The following is a 22,942-nucleotide window of genomic DNA, read 5'->3' on the forward strand; positions in this document are numbered from 1 at the left end:
GGACGTCGCACGGCAGGTGAGTGTGTGTGTGAAGCTGGCGTAGCGATAATTTTCGCTACGCCAGCTATCACCACATATCGCTGCTGTGACGGGGGCGGGCACTATCGCACTCGGCATCGCAGCATCGGGCTGCGATGTCGCAGTGTGCAAAGCCCGCCTAAGGGTAAGAACGCACTTTGCTTTTTACCTGCTTTTTACCTGCTTTTTTGCTGCTTTTTCAACGGCAGCGTTTAATGCCAAAATGGATGTGTTCTGCTTTTCAAGCAAAGTCTATGGGAATTTGGGTTTCTTGTGCCCACTATGCAGTTCAAACTGCTGCCTTTTTGTGGCAGAAATTTGGGCAAAAACTCAGCTTTGCAGTTCTAAACGCAAATGGGAAAAACAATTGACATGTCAATTGTTTTTGCCATTTGGGTTTTGTACTGCAAAGCTGAGTTTTTACCCAAATTTCTGCCACAAAAAGGCTGCAGTTTGAACTGCATAGTGCGGTTTAGAAACCCAAATTCCCATAGACTTTGCTTGAAAAGCAGAACACATCCATTTTGGCATTAAACGCTGCCGTTGAAAAAGCAGCAAAAAAGCAGGTAAAAAGCAGGTAAAAAGCAAAGTGCGTTCTTACCCTAAGGGCTCATGCGCACGTAACTGCTGAATATTCTGCAGCGATTTGACAGCACATGTGCGCTTCAAATCGCTGCAGAAACACTGCATAAGGCTGGAAACACATCTATGCGAGTAAAATGGGTCCGACTGGGCTGAAAATTGCTTGGCTGATTTTAGTTCACGTTAGGTGCGAGTGCAACGCAAGTGCGATGCTTTTTGCTCGCGTGTGTGTCGCGTTTGCGATGCTAGTTTCATGCAACATCTTAATTATATAAAAGCTATTACACATGTGTCATTTAATTTACCTTTGGGAATGGGATGTCACATTCATCTGTTGAGTATTTAATGAGCGAAGTTACTGCCACACTCGCAAATGTGAACGCTGGTGCGCGTGTGTGATCCTACTTTTAATCCCCTTCCATAGGAAATCATTGGGACAAATGGTGCGAGAAACTCGCAAAAAAGCAGCATGCTGCGATTTTTTTCTCAGTCCGATTTGGACTGAGAAAAAAATCGCAGATGAGAGCTGAATCATTCACTAACATGTGTCCGATTCCAATGCGAGTTTTTCTCGCATTGCTCGCCTGCGAGAAACTCGCAAGTGAGAAGCAGCCCTAATGAATGCAGTTTTTTTTGCAGAAAAAAGCCGATTTCATGTGCTCTGGCTGCTGCCCCCACCATAGACAGAGTGGGAACTGGATCCATAGCATGCAGAATAATTGACATGCTCATTTTATGAACGCACGGATTTGGGTCAAAATTTTAGCAACCAAATCATTGCGTTCATAAAAGCATTGTGCGCACATCTCATGCACAATCTACACAGATTGTGCTTGGGACGCAGGACGCATGCATTTATGCTGCAGTGCAATACGCACCGTAAATGCATGCAAATATGCAACGTGCGCATGAGCCCTTAATGAGAAACCTGAATTCAATGAGTGCGCCCCAGTACTTTTATCCACATAGAGTATTTGTGAAACAAATATATTTGGAAATTTAAATTTGTTACTTCTGCTGTGTTCAGATTATGTGGAAATTCCCTAGATGTTTCTTTCCTGAAGAGGGAATTGGGGAATATTCCTGAGCCTGGGAAATATTTATGTGCAATTGCATGGTATTGTTACATATTGTAGTTTAATACATAATTTATTATGAGTATATACCCATAATATTTGGAGGACATTTACAATACTCAGTTACTTACATATGGAGCAATTGATACTGTTTGCAACTGTCTAAGATTACAGTAGGGTTCCTTTAAAAACGTAGGTTCAGCCTTCTGTGAAATGTGATGCGGAGAGGCAGACCCTTTTCCCATCAGCAAAAAGCAAATCAGTAAATGTAAGAACTCTGCAGACGCAGACAGCTGAAACTTCTGTGGACTTTACAAAACAAGGTGAGTGCTCTCTATTAATTCAGGGCAGATTGTGGCAATAGTTCTCTATCATCATTAAATACTAGCACTTATTATAGGAAATATTCAAATAGATACATTTCGAGTATTTATATTAGCAAATGTATTATAGAAAATACTTCTTTCTAAAATTATTTTTTGTACAAGAGGGAATATATGTCATCACTATGAAACCAACTCATATTTTATGTGCTCTTATTCTTAGCTCTTGTTATAGGGAACTGTAGTCCTGTAGCAAGTCCTTGTTGACACGGATGTGATTGTATAATCTGGATTAATGTTTCATGTTTCGAATTTCAAGGTCTTTTTATGTACACTGCAATGAACTAGTTGAACCTAAACATGTATGCCCTGGAATAACATACAGGATTGCAGGGATAACCACATGAGCTGGAGGTTTTGGCACTAAAGTTACACTAGAGGCAATAATTCATGTTGCACTGGCACTTTTATGGTCACTCATCTGTCATTATGTTATATGTCCTGGATGTAACTTTCTGCTTCAAGCCACCATGGCGCGGAGGATTATGCCCTAGATATCAGGCAGCCCTTGTTGCTGATACTTTGCCATAGTTGATACTGTGCTATGGTAACATCCTACTTGTCAGCACTTTGAAATGATCACCAGGGATACTTTGCTGCCAAGCTGTTATATTACATCTAGGAACATCACATATGGTACCATCCAATACAGTTTGTGTCCTAACAACTTCAAATATTTACTGAATGCAGATGGATTTTATTTTTTTAATTAAATATTTTAAATATTTATTTTGTACATTTTCTTATATTAATTTTACATATGCTAGAGGAGATGTGACACACATAACCCAACATATTGAAGAGCTGAATATACCATGAAAGAACTTCTCTTATGCATCATGATAACAAAATAGATTCATCTGCTGCCAAATTGTAAATTACAGATCAGCTGTACGTCAATATCATTAGATAAAGCATCAGATAGCTCAGCCTCATAAGGGCTCGTGCGCATGTTGCGTAAATGCATGCATCCTTCGTCCCCTGCACAATCTATGAAGCACGTTGCTTTTATGAACAAAGCAATTTCAGTGCTAAAATTTTGACCCAAATTCGTGCGTTCATACAATGAGCATGTCAATTATTCTGTGCGTTCTGGATGCAGCTCCCACTCTGTCTATGGTGGGGGCAGCAGCCATAGTGCATGAAATCGGCTTTTTTCAACAAAAAAACTGCATCCATTATGCAGTGCTTCTGCAGCGATTTGAAGTGCACATGTGCTGTCAAATCGCTGCAGAATATTCAGCAGTTACGTGCGCATGAGCCCTTAGTCAGTAAACACATCAGTTATCTAATACTGAGATGGAAAAAACATAGTAAAAGGGTATGTGCCTACGATCTGGCTTCCTGGTGTTCCTTTTGCTCGTGTCCAGTGCGAAAGAACACTCTGTCCATGCCCACGGTCAGGATTCTTGGTGCTGCAGATTTTCATTGTGCTCTCGCATCACCACAAAAAGAAATTGACATCCTGTGGCTTGGAAACCCATGCTGCAGATCAGTTTATGGATCGTTAAAAAGAAGCCCATAATTCCCATCCACAGTGCTTGTACTGTACAATGCAGTGTTTTGGGCTCAGCGAAAATACACAGCGTTCAAAACGCTGCTAACGCTGATCGTTGGCACGGCCCTTGGGGGCATTTATCCAGAATTTATTCTTATTGTTTGCATTATAGGAAGTTGTATTACTTAGGCACACTAATCAACAACTGTTCTCTAGTAAGCTCTATGTTGTAGAAATACTGCCATAATTTGATTATTCTATAATTAGAGCTATATTTTTCATCTAAGGAGTTATAGCATAACTTTAAAGTCAATATTGCATAGTGATAATCTCTAAGTTATGTGTCTCTGTATACCCATCAGCATTACAGCAATGCTCACTCACGGTTCTGTAGATGTAGCCTCGCATGCCATTTAGAGTTTGTAGAGTAATGGAATGAACATTATGGATGGTTGTGTGTGGCCTAGCATCTGTTCTATAACACTACATGGAAATGGTTTTATACAGTTCTAGAACACTTCACAGGATAATCCAGGATCATGGGATATGCAGATGTAATATTTCTTAAATTAAGGTGCAAGAAATATATCACAATGGAGAATATTAACACAAAAAAGCCATTAATCTTGTATAGTTAGGTGTCGAATTGCATTGTTCTGCATCGAGGTATCTTGCCACATCATGGTATGTTTGTCATTTTAAGAAATGCTACATATGCACATTGTCTATCTTTTTAAAATGAAAATGATTTCTTATCTGTAGACTAATAAAAAGTTGGAAGCTTAATGTGGTTACTCCATTTCAGGAGAGCTTTTTTCCTGGCTGCAGTTTGCATGAAATAACAAACCATTCTTTATTCACCTTCCTGGGGTTCAGAGTTGCTTCTCTGGTGCTGCTCCGGATGTTGGATATCGGCTGCAGCGCTGATGCCTACATGGGCAGAGCCACTGAGCTCACTGATTAGCTACTGCTCTATGTACGTAACTGGTGATGGGCGAGGACAAAAGTGTTCAGGTGCTGACTACCCAAATTGAGCAAATCCAATGCTGGAGTGCTCGACTCGAGTACCAAACACAATACGTGTCAATGAGAGACTTGAGCATATTTTTTTTTGCTTGAGTCGCCCATTCTCTTACCTGTTGTGGACACAGCTCCCGACCACCACAGTCCTCGTAGCAACAGACATCTCTTGGCAGCCTCTGTTCCATCTTCCCAGCCTCCATCAGTCTCCATCATCCAGTGTGCAATTGGCATTGCCTGCAACGTCCATCCAAATGTTCCCCCTGGCCTAAGTAACTGTACTGTTAGTCTCGCTTGAGTCCATTTCCTCACTTATCCGGAATGAGGACTCGAGCGGGACTAACCACACAGTGACTTAAGCTGGGGGGAACATTTGGATGGTGCACATAGAATGGAAGTTGCCAGATGATACTGAATGCACCCGCATGATGTAAACTGATGGAGGCTGGGAAGACTGTATGTATTTTGCTGGAGCAATGTCTGCTGCTCTGGGGACTGTTATGGCCGGGGGCAATGTTCAGGGCAGGTAAAAAAACTGGGTCGAGCATTTAGCACAAGCACCCCAATGCTCGATCGAGTATCAAACAATGTCAGCACACTCGCTCATCACTATATGTAATGTCAGTGCCACAGCCAATACCAAAAACCGGGATCGGCGCCAGAAACTCGTTGCTTTACTGAGAATACAACAAACAAAGACAGATTTGTTCATTTATAATAAACTGCAGCCATGGTTGAAGATTTTGTGAAAGAGGACAATCCCTTTAATGATAAATTCGCCTATGGTATGGTATACTTTGTTTATATAAGAAAAGAGGAAGAGCTATACCAAAATAAGAAAGGAGGGATTCATTTTGTACTTATATACATGTGAAGTACTTTACCTTGATTATTGTAACATCCTTTCCAGAGGCCGGTGTGTTGGGGATTTATGCCTCTTTGGCTTTTTAACTGTTTTTAAAGTTGTCCAATTGTGTTGTCCTGCTGCTCTTTGAGCCAGGACTTGTCCACTTTGTTAATATAAATAAAGTTTTTCACTTTTCCAAACTGTATGGTGATCCCTGTATGGTATACCTCTTCCTCTTTTCTTAAATATACTCAAATTTGTATACCAGGAGATCCCTATGGGTGGTGCCCTTCTTACATAGACAATTGCTATACTTTGTTTATATTACACTTTTCACTAATTGTGAAGTTGGTAATGATAATTTAGAATTATGATTCATCAACCAATCACCAGTCCATAAAACCAAATAACAACTAATACATTCTTGGAAGACATTATGATTTTCTGGCTAAGGTTGAAAGAGGAAATCTATTATTATTATTAATATTATTATTATTTATTATTATAGCGCCATCAATTTCATTGTGCTATACATGTGAAAGGGGTGTACATAATAGGGACAAGTACAGTAATCATATACAGTACAAGATACAGACAGGTACAGGAGGATAGAGCTCCCTGCCCTTGAGGGCTCACAGTCTACAAGGGATAGGTGAGGATACAGTAGGTGAGGGTAGAGCTGATTGTGCAGCGCTGTATCAGACTGAGGGTTATGGCAGGTTGTAGGCTTGTCGGAAGAGGTGGGTCTTCAGGTTCCTTTTGAAGCTTGTCAAGGTAGGCGAGAGTCTGATGTGTTGAGGCAAAGCATTCCAGAGTATGGGGGAGGCACGGGAGAAATCTTGGATGCGATGGTGGGAAGAGGAGATGAGAGGGGAGTAGAGAAGGAGATCTTGTGAGGATCAAAGGTTACGTGCAGGTAATAGTACTAAACCCTAGAATACTATATGTGGATTTCCACCAAATATACTGTTTGACAGATTATGTTATTAGTGTAATCCCTTTTCTAATATAAATGTATGGCGACGTTAAAGGGAACCTGTCAGGTATAATATGCACCCAGAACCACGAGCAGTTCTGGGTGCATATTGCTAATCCCTGCCTAACAGTCCCTGTATACTCTAACATAGATAAAGAGATATCTAGAAAAAGTATTTCTAAAGATCTTTTATCGTATGCTAATGAGCGATGGGACTAGTCCCCTTGGCGTTACTTCCCCTTGCCAGTTGGCTCTAATAGCATATTAATATGCTCCTGTGGGTGTGTTAACATGCTAATGAATGCGCAGCGTCAAAGGATGATCTCACTCACCTTTCCACCGCCATCGCGTCCGAAGGGGGATTTCAGCTCAGTGCGCATGATCCCAGAGTTTGGGTCATGCGCACTATGAAGCCGGGTGCATGCATCCTGGCTTCAAACTGAAGTTGTGCATTTTAGAAAACAAAAACATTTTAATTTTCACTGGTGACAGATATTGTTTGTGAAAACATTTTAGTAATGGAAATGTGCATAGCCATGTATCCCTTCATTCCACTTCCTCAGATACTAGCAGATCAGTCTCTGTTCATATCACATTTATGCAAAAATAAGGTACTTTCACATATTCATCATTGTATCCATTGAATTTCATTGGTCAAAACACAGTCCTGGAAAATATATGTGCTTTATCTTCTTTATGGCAGAAGGAAAGACAAAAAGGATCTTAGATTTACAAACATATGCAAATACTGCAGAACCTCGGATTACGAGTAACCCGATTTGCGAGCATTTCACTATATGAGCAAAGATTGCTGCAATTTGTAACTCTGTTTGCGAGCAATGCTTTGCTGTACGAGCAAATACCCACCGCACATATTTCTGGTTCCGTATTTTCACCGCGCTCTGACTCACTCTGGCTGCTTCTTGTGGTCTGCAGGCACATGGATCCGGTAACAATCGCAGCCGGTGCAGGGACTGATGCTGTCTGTGCTTCATGTCTGCTGGCGCTGAGCTCTCTCTGCACACCTCCCAAAGGCAGCGCACTGACCAATCAGAGGCAAGCGGCTCATGCGTATGACGTCTGCTGCTGAAGCACTGACAGTGGCAGCTCCTGCATCGGCCACGATTGTAACTGGATTCACATGCCTGTGGACTGCAAGAACCAGCGAAGAGGACACCAAGGGTACAGAGGATAGGTGAGAATAATGTGTGTGTGTGTGTGGGGGGGGATTGGCACAATAGGGAAGTTGTGGAATGAATTGTCTGAGTTTCAATTGTGAAAAGTTGCCTTGCTACTGTATATAAGTAACTTGGATTACGAGCACACTCACTGAACGAATTATGCTCGTAATCCAAGGTCCCATTGTATATGCCTATGTGTTTATTGCATGCATGAAAGAAATATAGTGGGAAGCTGTGAAATGACATAGTTTTGCAGCAATATCTGTAAACATACCAAAAAGTAGAATTAAATCATGATGCAAACAGGGCATTTTGTATTGTGCTAGTGACCTGATAAAGGGACACAATTGTAGGAACAATATATAGACCCACTTTCTAACAGATATGTCACAACACATTTTTTTTCTGTATAGAGCACGCTTTTGAATACAAACAAATGAGAAAAAATGGAACAGGCCATTGCTAAATTGGTTGTTCCATGATGACTATATTTCACAGTTTAGAAAAAAGCGAATTGAAGTTGTTGTTTTTTCTTACGGTGTGGTTCACACATACTAAAAGTGGCTGTGATACTTTATATCACCTGCCTTGGGCCTATTACACACATTAGTCAAAACCACACGCGTTTTTCACTGACATGTTAAAGATCCATTTGGCCCTCCGTGTGCCGTGATTTTGTCACATGTGTGTTCTCCGTGTGCTATCCATGATAGCACACGGAGATCAAGCACTTATACTCACCTGTCCCCGGCACTGCTCTCCATGGTGCTGATGTCTCTGGCTTTGCTGTCTCCAGCCACTGCTGTCTCCCATTTGCTGTTACTTCCAGGTCTCAATGCAGTGAATATTCATGAGCATAATTAGCCGGCCTGAAAGCAGGAGACAGTAGCTGCCGGAGACAGGTGAGTATAAAAATTATTTTATTTCAAAGATATGTGTTTCCTCTGGTACGTGTCCTACGGATCACACCACTGTGTGGTCCGTGTGACATCAGTGATGACAAAGAAAATTTGACTTGTCTCCGTGCGGAACACACGGACATTCGTGTGCACTGCAGAGAAACACTGCCATACTGGTGTGCGTATGTCCGTGATTCCGGTACGTTTAAAAACAGCAACACATGTATGAGAATCACTGATGTGTGAAGGGGGCCTTAAAGAGTGGTAATATCTTAAAGTTTCATAAACCATGTGTTGCTACCATATTACTCCATAATATACCCTTAATATCCCTGACTATGTCATAACAAATCACATGTGGCCTATAATACAGGTAAATGTTATTTTCGTCTGCTGATATTTTGTATTTCACCTAAAGGAATATACAGAGAAAGCTCACATTATGCATTTTTAAGCAGTTGAGCTATTCACCCTCCGGCTTTATGTGACTTCTGGCATAGTACATTGTGTTATGTCAATCATAGTAGTCTTGTTAACTACTTTCTACTATATTAATACATTCTATAAACTTCAGTTAAAGGCTAGTCATGCAGCACTTTTTATATGTTTTACGCTACATAGAATGTGCTTGGATAAAAGACAGGAAACATCAACGCCAATGCCAGTGTTATATTGAGCTACTACAATCCACACTAGTGTTTTCATCCAAGGGATTGCACTATTGTCCCCAGTGGGACTGCCCCACCTTCCCTCCTAATCTACGGCAGTTCAGAAAGGTTTGGAATGCTGTTTGTAGAACAGAAGGGAGGAGGAGAGGTGCGCAACATTGCTGTCATGCCTTGATAAAAAAAATGGTAAACATTTATAGATACATAAAGTCTATGTAATATTAGTATATAAAAATATACTTCTTTGATATACAAAATATTCATAGTATTTGTAAATTACTGTTAGGCCAGGGCTTTGAAGAATCCCTAATACAATATCTGTACCCGATTCTGCTACCTTTACATTGTTTTTATGATAATAGTGTTCTTTTATGTGGCTGTGTATCAACTACACCTGTGTAGGCACTCGATCCATAGTACACATACAACCTCTGCACAAGAAAAATTCTTACATTCATGTTACATACCCTGGTAATGATATCCCACTGTAAGATCCTGAGCACACAATACGTTTGTATCGCGTTTTGTGATGCGTTTTTTTTAGTGCAGATTTGTCACAGAACTGCATGCTTATCCTTATGTCTGCAAAGTCAGTGAGAATCCTGAAGCTTTGTGCACATATTGCTTTTTTTCCCATGTAGATTTGGTGCAGAAAGTTTGCAATATGTCAATTCTTTTAGCGATTTTTAAGCGTTTTTATACCCCAGAATGCATAGAAAATGTATGCAAAAAAACACAAAAAATACACAGAAAACGCAAGCCAAAACTGCTCAATTTTTCTGCCAAGTGATGCAAATTTGGTGCAGAAATTTCTTCAAGCGAAAAATCAGCGTGCGCACATAGCCTTAGGGCACGCTCACACAAGTGTGAAAAACGGACGAGTGCAATGCGAGAAAATCTCGCACTGCTCTCTGACCAATGTTAGTCAATGAGGGAGAGCAGTTGGTCAGCTTTTCTCGCATACAGATTCTGGATGCGAGAAAAGTTACAACATGCTGAGATTTTCTGCTAGAGCCGTATCACTCGCACCCATTCAAGTGAATGGGTGCGAGAGAAACATCGGACTGCACTCGGATGTTATCCCAGTGCAGTGCGATATACGCACAGGCTGACTATGGATGAGATGGGGGGGGGATTAACCCCACTCTCTCCTCTACAGTGCCCGCCCTCAGCTTCACAGCTGTGACCCAGATCACAAGATCGGGTCACAGTCGCATGACACTCGGCCCATGCTCGCAGCAGAGCCTGAGCTGGGCGTCATTAGCATATCGCATTCAATGCTCCCGCATCGGATGTCATACGTTCGTGTGAGTCCAGCCTTAGGGAAATAAACTCAGTCAACTCATAGTGCAGGGATAAATGTAGTTATAGTATGTAACACCAAAGAGACAATAAACAGTGATATCTCGTCACAGGAATATTAAAGGATGTGAAGTCAGAAAATCGGGGTAATACAAGGTGGCCATAAAATAACCTTAGGTGTTTGGAGCCATGTGCAGACTGACCCAGTGGACAGAATTGGCTGAAAATTGGTATGTATGATATTGGGAAACAGAAGGCATCTTAAAAAATGTTTTATACCAAAACTCCCCACCAGGTGAAAAAGTGGCGCTGTATAGTGAGTGCGCCTTGCAACTCAGTCTGCAACATGCCTGTCTCTTTACGGGATCGTGCACTGTTAGTGCGGTTCTATTATGAGAATGCCAGGAATGCATTACAACCCTGCTGGGAACAGCAGTGCACACAGAGTTTCCAGGTAATTGGGACTCCCTTGTACCACAGTGTGGAAAGTTCTCCGAAAGGTCTTGCAGGCATACCCGTACAAAATTAGCCATCATCAACAACTTCTTCCTCATTACAATGATACCCGCATGACATTTGCATTCATGTTTCTGGCAAGAGTGGAAGTGGATGGCAATTGGCCATGGAATGTTCTGTGGTGCGACGAAGCACATTTTTACCTGAATGGAACGGTGAACACACAAAACTGTCACATATGGGCTATCAAAAATTCACATGTGGTCAAGGGGATTCTGCTGCATTCGCCAAAGGTAACCATTTGGTGTGGCTTCACCTCATCATTCATCCTTGGACCATTCTTTTACAAAGAAATGAGGCCAACTGCGGTTGCTACCTATTCCGTGACAGCAGTGAGATACCAGACAATGCTGGAAACATTGGACGTTCCGCAACTCCAGCAGCGGCAGTATCTTCAGACGACCACCTTAATGCATAATGGAGCACCTCCTCACATCGCAAATCGTGTGAAGAACGTTCTGCATGCACATTTTCCCGATGACAGGATTTTTAGCTGCTCCTTCCTTAACGCATGTCCACCGTGTTCGCCCGATCTCAATTCTGGTTGTGGGAACACTTGAAAGAGCATGTTCATCAGGGAAATGTCGACACCCTGGCTTACCTCAAAGACCACATCATTTTGGAAGTGCGCAGCATCCCACCAGACATGTTACAAGCAAGCGTTGAGCATGTTCTGCATAGGATGTGTGTGCCAATATCCCCTTTGTCTTTCTTGTATGCCTATTTATTGCACTTTTTGAATCTTGATGGAATAAAATTGTGACTATTTTTGCATATTATCCACTCTTCGTTCTCCTGTTTTTAATTACTTATACATTTGTCTGGTCCCTCCCTCACTGAGACTCAGATGGTGGAGTACATATTCCATAGCAGTTTACAATGTGCCCATTGTAGGGTTGGGCTTTACCCATCTCCTCCTCCTCCTCCTCAATGTCATTCTGCAGCCCTCAATTCAAGTTTTCAGAGGGCAATCAGTTGTTCATCAACAGTAATTGTAAATTGCTATTGAATATGTAGCCCCTATCTCAGTCACAATGTGGAAAAACCCATGACAAAGGTCTCCAATGACAAATATTAGTTTGGTATGAATACTGTCCTGGTTTGTCCAGTGCACAATGTGCATTGTTTAAAAAAATTGCATGACGCAAGAAGGAAATGGCTTTATATGGGAAGGGGTGGAGGTTAACAGCACTAGTCAAAATCAACAATTTAGTTGGGCTTGCTGTCATGTGGAGGGATAAGAAACAGTAGAGAAATGCAGTCCTTGCTGAATTTAATCAGAGTAACGCTATGTGTCCACGTTGCTTTTACCTGCTTTTTACCTGCTTTTTTGCTGCTTTTTCAACTGCAGCATTTAGGCTATGTCCGCACGTTGCTTTTACCTGCTTTTTACCTGCTTTTTTGCTGCTTTTTCAACTGCAGCGTTTAATGCCAAAATGGATGTGTTCTGCTTTTCAAGCTTAGTCTATGTGAATTTGGGTTTCTAAGCCCCACTATGCAGTTCAAACTGCAGCCTTTTTGTGGCAGAAATTTGGGCAAAAACTCAGCTTTGCAGTGCAAAACCCAAATGGCAAAAACAATTGACATGTCAATTGTTTTTGCCATTTGGGTTTTGCACTGAGTTGAATCCATGCAACCCTCAACTTTAACAAGATTCCCGGTGCCGGCATTCCCCACGCAGCCCCAAAACATGATGGAACCTCCACCAAATTTTACTGTGGGTAGCAAGTGCTTTTCTTGGAATGCCGTGTTTTTTTGCCTCCATGCATAACGCCTTTTTGTATAACCAAACAACTCAATCTTTGTTTCATCAGTCCACAGGACCTTCTTCCAAAATGTAACTGGCTTGTCCAAATGTGCTTTTGCATACCTCAGGCGACTCTGTTTGTGGCGTGCTTGCAGAAATGGCTTCTTTCGCATCACTCTACCATACAGCTTCTCCTTCTGCAACGTGCGCTGTATTGTTGACCGATGCACATTGACACCATCTGCAGCAAGATGAAGCTGCAGGTCTTTGGAGGTGGTCTGTGGATTGTCCTGGACTGTTCTCACCATTCTTCTTCTCTGCCTTTGACCCGTTTCACACGTCAGTGAAAAACACTGACGTTTTTCACTGGCGTGTAAAACACGCACGTGTCCCTCCGTGTGCCTTGAATCACGGCACACGTGGGTTGTCTAAGTGCAATCCGGGCTCCGTTCTCCGTGGCCCGTGATTGCACTTAGAGATTAACTCACCTGTGCGTGCTCCCGCTCTCCATGGTGCTGATCGCTCCCGCGGTGCAGCATCTGGCCGGCGCTGATCCCCGCAGCAGCTGCTTCATGCATCATGCATCATGAATATGCGCGACAGTAATGAGCCGGCTCAGAAGCAGCAAGCTGCACGGGCTGCAGAGGACATCGCTGGAGCCGGGTGAGTAAAAATGATTTTTATTTTAAAAGCACGTTTTTTTCTGGCACGTGTTTCACGGACCACACCACTGCGTGGTCCATGGGACATCAGTGATGCCAGAAAAAAATTGACATGTCTCCTTGCGGCAATCACGGACACGCGTGTACACCGCACGGAGACACGTGCAGTGAAATATCACTGATGTGTGAGCAGACCCATTCATTATAATGGGTCTGCGTATGTCAGTGATTCTGGTACGTTTAAAAAAAAGCACAAATGTACCAGAATCACTGACGTGTGAAACAGGCCTTTCTGATATTTTTCTTGGCCTGCCACTTCTGGGCTTAACAAGAACTGTACCTGTGTTCTTCCATTTCCTTACTATGTTCCTCACAGTGGAAACTGACAGTTAAAATCTCTGAGACAACTTTTTGTATCCTTCCCCTGAACAACTATGTTGAATAATCTTTGTTTTTAGATCATTTGAGATTTGTTTTGAGGAGCCCATGATGCCATTCTTCATAGGAGATTCAAAAAGGAGAACAACTTGCAAGTGGCCACCTTAAATACCTTTTCTCATGATTGGATACACCTGCCTATGAAGCTCAAAGCTCAATGAGGTTACAAAACCAATTTAGTGCTTCAGTAAGTCAGTAAAAAGTAGTTAGGAGTGTTCAAAACAAGAAATTGATAAGGGTGCCCATACTTATGCACCTGTCAAATTTAGTTTAAATGCAGATTGCACATTTTCTGTTAGTACAATAAACCTCATTTCAATCCAGAAATATTACTCAGTCCATCAGTTATTAGATATATGAAACTGAAATAGCTGTTGCAAAAACCCAAATTGTTATAAAGAAAAAAGGTTAACATTAATAGGGGTGCCCAAACTTTTTCATATGACTGTATGAGTCAGAAATGCATGCAAGCATATTCTCCAGGCTCTCCCCATTTAACTCCCAACCTTTTCTTCAGGCCCCCAGACGGCTTTGTTGGGTCCAGCAGAAAATGACTCGCATTTCCCATTGATTTGCATTGTACTCGCTATTCATAATGAATACACAAATATTACAAAGTATTTGTTACGAGTATAGCAAACATGAATATTACGGTACTCGCTCATCTCTATATTTAAGACCAACTGAAAAAATGATTTTAAATTCAAAAATCTTGTCCTACTGAAAAGTATGTATAGTAAATGCACTCAATAGTTGGTCAGGGGGCTCCTTTTGCATGAATTACTGCGTCAATGCTGTGTAGCATGGAGGTGATCAGCCTGTGGCACTGCTGAGGTGTTATGGAAGCCCAGGTTACTTTGATAGCAGCCATCAGCTCGTCTGCATAGTTGGGTCTGGTGTCTCTCATCTTCCTCTTGACAATACCCCATAGATTCTCTATGGGGTTCAGGTCAGGCAAGTTTGGTGGCCAATCAAGCACAGTGATACTATGGTTAGTTAAGCAGGTATTGATACTTTTGGCAGTGTGGACAGGTGTCAAGTCTTGCTAGAAAATGAAATTTGCATCTTCAAAAAGCTTGTAAGCAGATGGAAACGTGAAGTGCTTTAAAATGTCCTGGTAGACAGCTGCGCTGACTTTGGTCTTGATAAAACACAGTGGATATACACCAGCACAGCAGATGACATGGCTCCCCAAACCATTGCTGATTGTGAAAACTTCACACTAGACCTCAAGCAGCTTGGATTGTGGCCTCTCCACTCTTACTCCATACTCTGAGACCTTGATTTCCAAATGAAATGCAAAATTTACTTTCATCTGAAAACAACACCTTGGACCACTGAGCAACAGTCCAGTTCTTTTTCTCCTTGGCCGAGGTATGACACTTCTGGAGTTGTCTATTGGTCATGAGTGGCTGGACACAAGGAATGCAACACTTGTAGCCCATGTCCTCGATAAGTCTGTGTGTGGTGGCTCTTGAAGCACTGACTCCAGCAGCAGTCCACTCCTTGTGAATCTCCCCCACATTTTTGAATGGCCTTTTCTTAACAATCCTATCAAGGCTGCGGTTTTCCCGTTTGCTTGGGCACCTTTTTCTAGCACACTTTTTCCCTCCACTCAACTTTCCATTAATATGCTTGGGCACAGCAATCTGAACAGCCAGCTTCTTTAGTAAGCAGGTGTTTTGGGGTAACTATTCTAATTTTGTGAGATAATGACTTTTGGGTTTTCATTGGCTGTAAGCTATAATCAATAACATTAACAGAAATAAACACTTGAAATAGATCACTCTGTGTGTAATGACTCTATATAATATATGTATTTCCCTTTTCGTATTTAATTACTGAAATAAATTAACTTTTTGATGATATTTTAATTTATTGAGATGCACCTATATTAATTAATTAATATATTAAAAACAGAGAATTTTACATGAGATTCAAAGATCAAACTGACATAATTTCACTTATCCAGCTTTTCTGTATATATGCTAGTTTCAGCACTGTTTGGTTGTATTTGACTGATATTCAGCTCTGCAGAAATATCTGGAAGTAAAGAATAGGAGAATTTATTAAAGAATTGAACATGGAATTATAAAGTATCCAAACATGGATAAATGTTGGTCACATACTTGTTCAACACAGAAATGAGTGTTAATCCACTGTAAATACTTGCTTCACCTTTATATGTAAGACTGACAACTTGAGATGAGTGAGACAACAATCACATTCAAATAGAATATTATGGAACGTGCAGATGCTGGAGAATTTTAACATTTTGCAAATAACTGAAAAAAATACCTGCTAACATTTTACACATTGCAGAAAATTGTATCATCATTACCATTACACCTTGCAGATATTACATCACATGGTGAAGCACAGCCAATCAGGAGGGATTATCATAGCCTGTAAAAAAGCCCAGGTAGGGAATGCAATATCGCTTTTAGGCTACATTCCCACAACCGTCCCATTTTTGTGGTCCGCAAAAAACGGTCCTGTTTTTTCATGGATGCATCCGTGTAGCATCCGTATGACATCTGTTCCATTCCGTATACGGGTCGCATGTTATCCGTGTGTCATCTGTGTGACTTCCGTTTTTTTTTTGCGGACTGCAAAAAATGGAAGCAGGAAGATAGATAAATAGATGGATAGATATAGATAGAGGGATAGATAGACAGATAGAGGGATAGATAGAGAGACAGAGAGATAGAAGGATAAATAGAGAGATGAATGAATGAATAGAGGGATAGATAATGATTGATTGATTGATAGATAGATAAATAGATAGATAGACATATATAATGTCCCACTCCCAGCATTTTGTAATCTTGCACCCTTTAGTGCCTTTCTGTAATGCCGAATTGGATCCACACTCAGACTGGCTGTAAGGGGAGTCCAGAGAAAAGCCGCTCACAAAGCAGGACCCCAAGAACTCTGCAACCCTTTAACCCTTATACAGGGATTTGGAATTACACAGAGCCCCAGAGATCACTACCTGTGGTAGGCTGTAGTCCGTGGTTGTCAGGCAGGGTCAAAAACCAGGAGATGCTAAACAGGAACAGAATCGGCAGGCAGGGGCGTAGTGACAAGGAGACAAAGCAGAGGTCAAATCCAGAACTGGCAGCAAGGTACAAAAACGACAGGCAGGAGGGTAGTCAAACAACAAGCAAAGGTCAGCGCACAGGAATCAAAATACAAACAGCACATGAGCCAGGAGTACAGCACTATCTCTGGCAGTGGTCATGTGACAGGAGGGGGAATACGAAGGGTGTGGTGTCTTCCCATTGGCTGCAGGTGAAAGTTGGCAACTTCAGCTGGAAGACATACGCCACCTACAGTCAGCCAGTGGTACTGCAGGTTCCAGGGAAACCCAGCCTAGTGGATGAGCGGAGCCTGTGCTCCGCAGAGCCACGGGCACCGACTCCTCTCCCATCACCAGCACTATCCATGGTGGGAACATGGCGTCGTCTGGCGATTGGAGCAGAAGTCACAGGAGCAGACTCCGGTGGGGACGTGACACTTTCATTTGGCACTAAAGGGTGCTTAGCCTTGTATTTAGCCAAAAAATAAATAAATAAATTAGAAAAATGACGTTGGGTCCCCCCTATCTTTTGTAGCCAGCTAGGGTAAAGCAGACAGCTGTAGCCTGCAGACCACAGATAGCAGCTTCACCTTGGCTGGTATTCCAAGAAAGAGGGCACCCCATGCCGTTATTTTAAATTAAATAAATAATTTAAAACAATAAAACGTGGGGTCCCCCCAAATTGAATCACCAGCCAAGGTAAAGCGGACAGCTATGGTCTGGTATTCTCAGACTAGGGAGGTCTGCGGTTCTTGGACCCCGCCCCAGCCTAAAAATAGCAGGCAGCAGCTGCTCCAGAAGTGGCGCATCTGTGAAGCCCCGCTAGTATGTGTCGGTGCAGTACCTTCAGGGACTCCACGTGGATGGAACAGTCTGGTCACAGGTAGGGAACCTTCTTTTAGGATTGTCGTGACGCCACTCTCAGTATTGCGGTCAGCGGGGACCGCCACTGCAGATTAAGGGATGCCTTGGGCTGATGGTGGGTGCAGTCAGTATATTAGCCCCCTGAGAGTGAGGCAAGCCCCAGGCCCCGGTGTATGTGTGTGGGACCACAGGTCGCAGAATGACTCAAACACAGTCCAAGAAGTCTTTCAACGTGTTTACTCACTGTTTGGAGGTCACGGTGAGATGCCCAGGCGACACTGTGATAACCAGGTTGAACCAGGAATTCCAGGAGGCCATTCTGAGGGTAGCTGTCCACTCGCCTTCCTTGCACTCTTTCTGTTTTAGGAGGATCCTTTGCTTGAAGCGTGGTAGGACCCCTCCAGGGAAGCTGTTACCACCCTGCTCCCCTCTCTCTGGCTCGTCTGCCGGCAGCGTGGCCTTGGTGGGATGGCTTCTGGCCCTGTCCCCTTATGGGCCTGGTGATTGCTGCTTGGCTCAAGCTCTGTGTAGTCGTGGTGAGGGCATGAAGTACCCCCCCCCCACCTGTAGGTTAAGCAGCTCTGGATGATCTGCTGCCTGTGCTGGGGATCTAGTTCCCCTTGTGTGCTCGGATACCGGGATCTCCGTACTCAGCCACCCTTCTCTCTGGATGATTTTCAGGCCGACCCATGGTACTCCTTTCTCCCCCGCTTTCAGCTACTGCACTCCTCAGGATCTGTCTCACACTCTAGAGCTCCTCTGCCCTGCTTCCTCACACTTCAACTTCTTCCTCCAGGCTCTCTCTCTGCCCTGCTTCCTAGCAACCAGCCCCTGAACACACCCCCAGCTGGGAATTGAAAGTTAACTCCTTCTGGCTACTCAAGGGTCCCCTCTGGTAATGTGGGAGGCCTGATCACTATATGTTTGTGTGTGCACCTCATCCTGGCCTTTGGAGATTACCTGGAAGCATTGCTCCCGCATGGGTGCAATACTCTGTGGTGCCTGACCAGGTCAGGGGCGCCACATTCCCCCTTAGTTATCATCAGCACGTCCTCGGGCTGCAAAGACAAGAGAAAAGGTAAATACAAACTTTTCCCACACAGGGGCAATTATTTACATTTAAACATACCAGGTACCATTCCACCACCAACCACCCACATGTCCGAACCCCACCCAAAAACCTCCAGGAGGTAGGTCGCCGGTCCTTTTGGTGACCAGGTCTGGGCCATCACATTCCCCAGACCTTTCCTCCAATCTTCCTCTCCTGAGGAGAGTGGTGTAAGGTAGGCCCCATAAACAGGCGTACCCGCTTCCGAGTGTTGGAGGGCAGGCCCCATAAACAGGCGTGCCCCCTTGTTGGTGCAGAGCCATGCCCCTCAACAGGCAGACTCTGTGGTTGATACCAAGGAGGTAACTTTTTTACAATGCAAAGTTTGTGGTTAAAGCCAGTTCATAACCAGTGGTCTAACATTTTAAGAAGGTCTCACAATAGTCCTTGTGGGCACATTTCGCTTAAACGTTACCTAACTATAACAGGTTAAACATTACATTTCATACAGTCACTTTGAACTAAACTGTACTTTCTCTATAGCGTAATGGGAGCTGACCAAAGTTGCTGCGGGTTGATCTACGCAGTACTATACTGTCATCTGTCTGAGGTTGTGTCCTCCCACCCGATGTATGTGTCTCAATGTGAATAATGGGTGTACTGGGTATTGATACCAGTGCGTGGTCTTCTGCTTCAGCTACATTTGGCTCTTCCAGGTTCTGAACAGGTTCTTCTGGGTCTCTTACTTCTCTAGATTGAGGGAATGTAATGACTGGAATAACTACTGCTCCATTGTATTGAGGCCAACTTGCTGGAAAATCTCCAAGTACAGTATGGATCATCTTTTCTTTTGGTTCTTGAACTGGCAAAGGGTTGGGACTTTCTTCAGGGGTTCTTAGTTGTTCAGGACATTTCTTTAAGCGATCTCTAGAAACGACAGCTGTTGTTTTTCCTCCATCCTTGCTGATAAGGCATGTCTTTTCATTGCTAAGCGTCGATGGTAACACAGTATAGGGTTCTTCTTCCCAGTGATTGTCAAGTTTATGACGTCTTCTCTTTCTTTTGAGAACTATATCTCCTGGCATCAAAGGAACAGCAGGTGCTTTTCGATTGTAGGCCTTTTCTTGTTTCTCACGCTGCTGAGTCAGGCTTCGCTCCACACACTCTTGTACTTTCTTGTATTGGGCTTGGCGGTTGGAATCCCAATCAGCACCTTGTAGATGGTCTTCAGGGGTCTCAACTCCCATTTCCAGATCTACTGGCAATCTCCCTGGTCTGGCCCTCATCAGGTATGCCGGTGTGCAGTTCGTGGAACTCACTGGGATGTTGTTATACATGTCCACTAGATCGGGCAGTTTTTCTGGCCACTGACTTCGTTCTTCTAGTGGGAGAGTCTTCAGAAGGTCGAGAATGATGTGGTTCATCTTCTCACACATGCCATTGGTCTGGGGATGGTAAGGCGTAGTACGGATCTTCTGGCAGCCGTATAGGTTACAAAACTCCTTAAACACTTCAGCTTCAAAGGCTGGTCCTTGGTCAGTGAGCACTTGATCTGGATAACCATGTGGTCGACAGAAGTGTGTTTGGAAAGCTTTGGCTGCAGTTTGACCTGTCAAGTCCTTGACTGGTACTACCACCAGGAATCTGGAGTAGTGGTCAACCATAGTGAGAGCGTAGTTGTAGCCTTGTCTGCTGGGTGCCAACTTTACATGGTCCAGGGCCACGATCTCCAGGGGCCGTTTAGTTTGGATTGGCTGGAGTGGTGCTCTCTGGCTGTGCTGGTCTTTTCTTCTAAGATTGCAGGGCCCGCAGTTTCGACACCACTTCTCTAGGGCAGATCTCATGCCCACCCAGTAGAATCTTACTTTAAGTAGGGCCTCCAGTTTCTTCCAACCAAAGTGGCCTGCACCATTGTGATAGGCTTCTAGCACCATCCTCGTATCCTTCTGTGGTACAATCACTTGCCACACCTTCTCATGCGTCCTCGGGTCAATGATGCTCCTGTAAAGTTTGTCTTGATAGATGAATAATCGACCCCTCTCCTTCCATAGGTACTGTGCCTCAGGTGGGGCTCCTTTGTCAAGGCTGGCGCCCGGCTGGCTGATCAGTTTCTTTACCAAGCCTACCGCTGGATCATTTTCCTGGGTCTCCTTCCAGTTGTAGTGAGGTAGTGGGTTCAGGGTCACCTCTTGGCGGTTGGCACGCGACTGCCGACACTGTTTTGCTCCATGGCGATGGAACGCTGGCAGCTCAATCTCTTCAAGATCATCTACATCTTCACCCTCGTCTGCTAGGTGAGGCATCCTGGACAGAGCATCTGCGTTGCCGTTCTTGCGGCCAGCTCGATACTTGACAGTAAAGTCATAATTCGCCAGTCGGGCTACCCAACGCTGCTCCATGGCACCCAATTTAGCAGTATCCAAGTGGGTCAGGGGGTTGTTGTCCGTGAAGACAGTGAATTTGATGGCTGCCAGGTAGTGCTTGAACCGCTCTGTGATAGCCCATACCATGGCCAGGAACTCTAGCTTGAATGAGCTATAATTCTCTGGGTTTCTTTCAGTAGGCCTGAGCTTCCTGCTGGCGTAAGCAATCACACGCTCTTTGCCTCCCTGCACCTGTGAAAGCACTGCTCCCAGTCCCACATTACTGGCATCTGTGTACAGTACGAATGGCAGACCGTAGTCAGGGTAGGCTAGGATCTCTTCACCCGTCAAGGCCCCTTTCATTTGTCTGAAGGAGTGTTCTTCTGCTTCTCCCCAGTGAAATGGCGGGCCGGAGATCTTTCCTCTCTTCTTTGGGTGGCCTACCAGGAGCTCTTGCAAAGGCGCTGCCATTTTCGTGTAGCCCTTGATGAACCTTCTGTAGTAGCCTACCAAGCCAAGGAACTGACGTACCTCCCGGACGGTAGTAGGTGTGGGCCATTCCTGGATGACTGTGACCTTCTCTGGGTCCGGTGCTACTCCTTCTGCACTGACCACGTGACCTAGGTACTGGACCTTTGGCTTCAGTAGATGGCACTTGGATGGTTTCAACTTCATTCCATATCGGGATAGTGCTTCAAAGACTTCAGCCAGGTGTTTCAGGTGGTCCTCGTAGGTCTTGGAGTACACGATGACATCATCCAGGTAGAGCAGGACGGTTTCAAAGTTGAGGTGCCCTAGGCAGCATTCCATAAGCCTCTGGAAGGTCCCGGGGGCATTGCAGAGTCCAAATGGCATGCTGTTGAACTCACAGAGGCCCATTGGGGTGGTGAAGGCCGTCTTCTCCCGATCTTCTTCTGCTACAGATACTTGCCAGTAGCCACTAGTAAGATCTAGGGTAGAAAAGTAGTTAGAGGCTTTCAAGGCAGCGAGGGATTCCTCTATCCTTGGCAAAGGGTAGGCATCCTTGTGTGTTATCTGATTTATCCGTCTGTAATCCACACACATCCTCATCGTGCCATCCTTCTTTCTTACCAGGACCAGGGGAGCCGCCCAGGGGCTACAACTGTCCCTTATGACGCCTGCCTCCTTCATGTCCTTCAGCATGTCCTTTGTGCGCTGGTAATGGGCTGGTGGAATAGGCCTATGTCTTTCCTTAATGGGAGGATGACTGCCTGTGGGTATGTGATGTTGCACCCCTTTGATCCTACCAAAGTCTAGTGGGTTCTTACTAAAGACCTGCTCGTATTCCTGCACGACCCTGTAAACCCCATGTTTCTGGTAGTCGGGTGTAGAGTCAGTCCCCACGTGGAGTTTCTGGCACCAATCCTCTAACTGCTTTTGGGAGGTCTCGCCCTCTTTTGAGTCAGCTTGTGTCAGGGGACCTACAGGTGTTATGGCGTCATCTGAGCATGTAAACAGTTTGGCTATGGTAGCGTACCTTGGTAGTCTGGCTTCCTCCTCCCCACAGTTCAACACTCGTACAGGCACTCGTCCCTTGTGTACATCAACTACCCCCCTGGCTGTCAGAATCGTGGGCCAGTGGTCTGAATGAGTGGGCTCTAGTACAGCCTGGTAATCTTGTCCTCTGAGACCTACCGCTGCTCTACACCACATCATCATTTCACTCCGTGGGGGTATCACAATGGGGTTAGCATCCATCACCCGTACACTACCAATCTCACCGCCAGCCTGTTTTACCTGTTGCTTCCTCA

General features: G+C 44.1%; 1 protein-coding gene across 1 annotated transcript in view; it reads left to right on the forward strand.

Annotated features, from left to right (window-relative positions):
* Window positions 1-1,946: 1,946 nt before the first annotated feature.
* The window catches only part of SLC38A4 (solute carrier family 38 member 4), a 205,666-nt gene continuing 184,670 nt past the window's right edge, over window positions 1,947-22,942 (forward strand). Inside the window, exon 1 of the mRNA XM_075344957.1 lies at window positions 1,947-1,999. The gene's annotated coding sequence lies outside the window, so the exon portion shown is untranslated. The remainder of the gene's footprint in view (window positions 2,000-22,942) is intronic.

This window comes from Anomaloglossus baeobatrachus, chromosome 4, assembly GCF_048569485.1.
Source record: "Anomaloglossus baeobatrachus isolate aAnoBae1 chromosome 4, aAnoBae1.hap1, whole genome shotgun sequence".
Lineage (NCBI taxonomy): Eukaryota > Metazoa > Chordata > Amphibia > Anura > Aromobatidae > Anomaloglossus > Anomaloglossus baeobatrachus.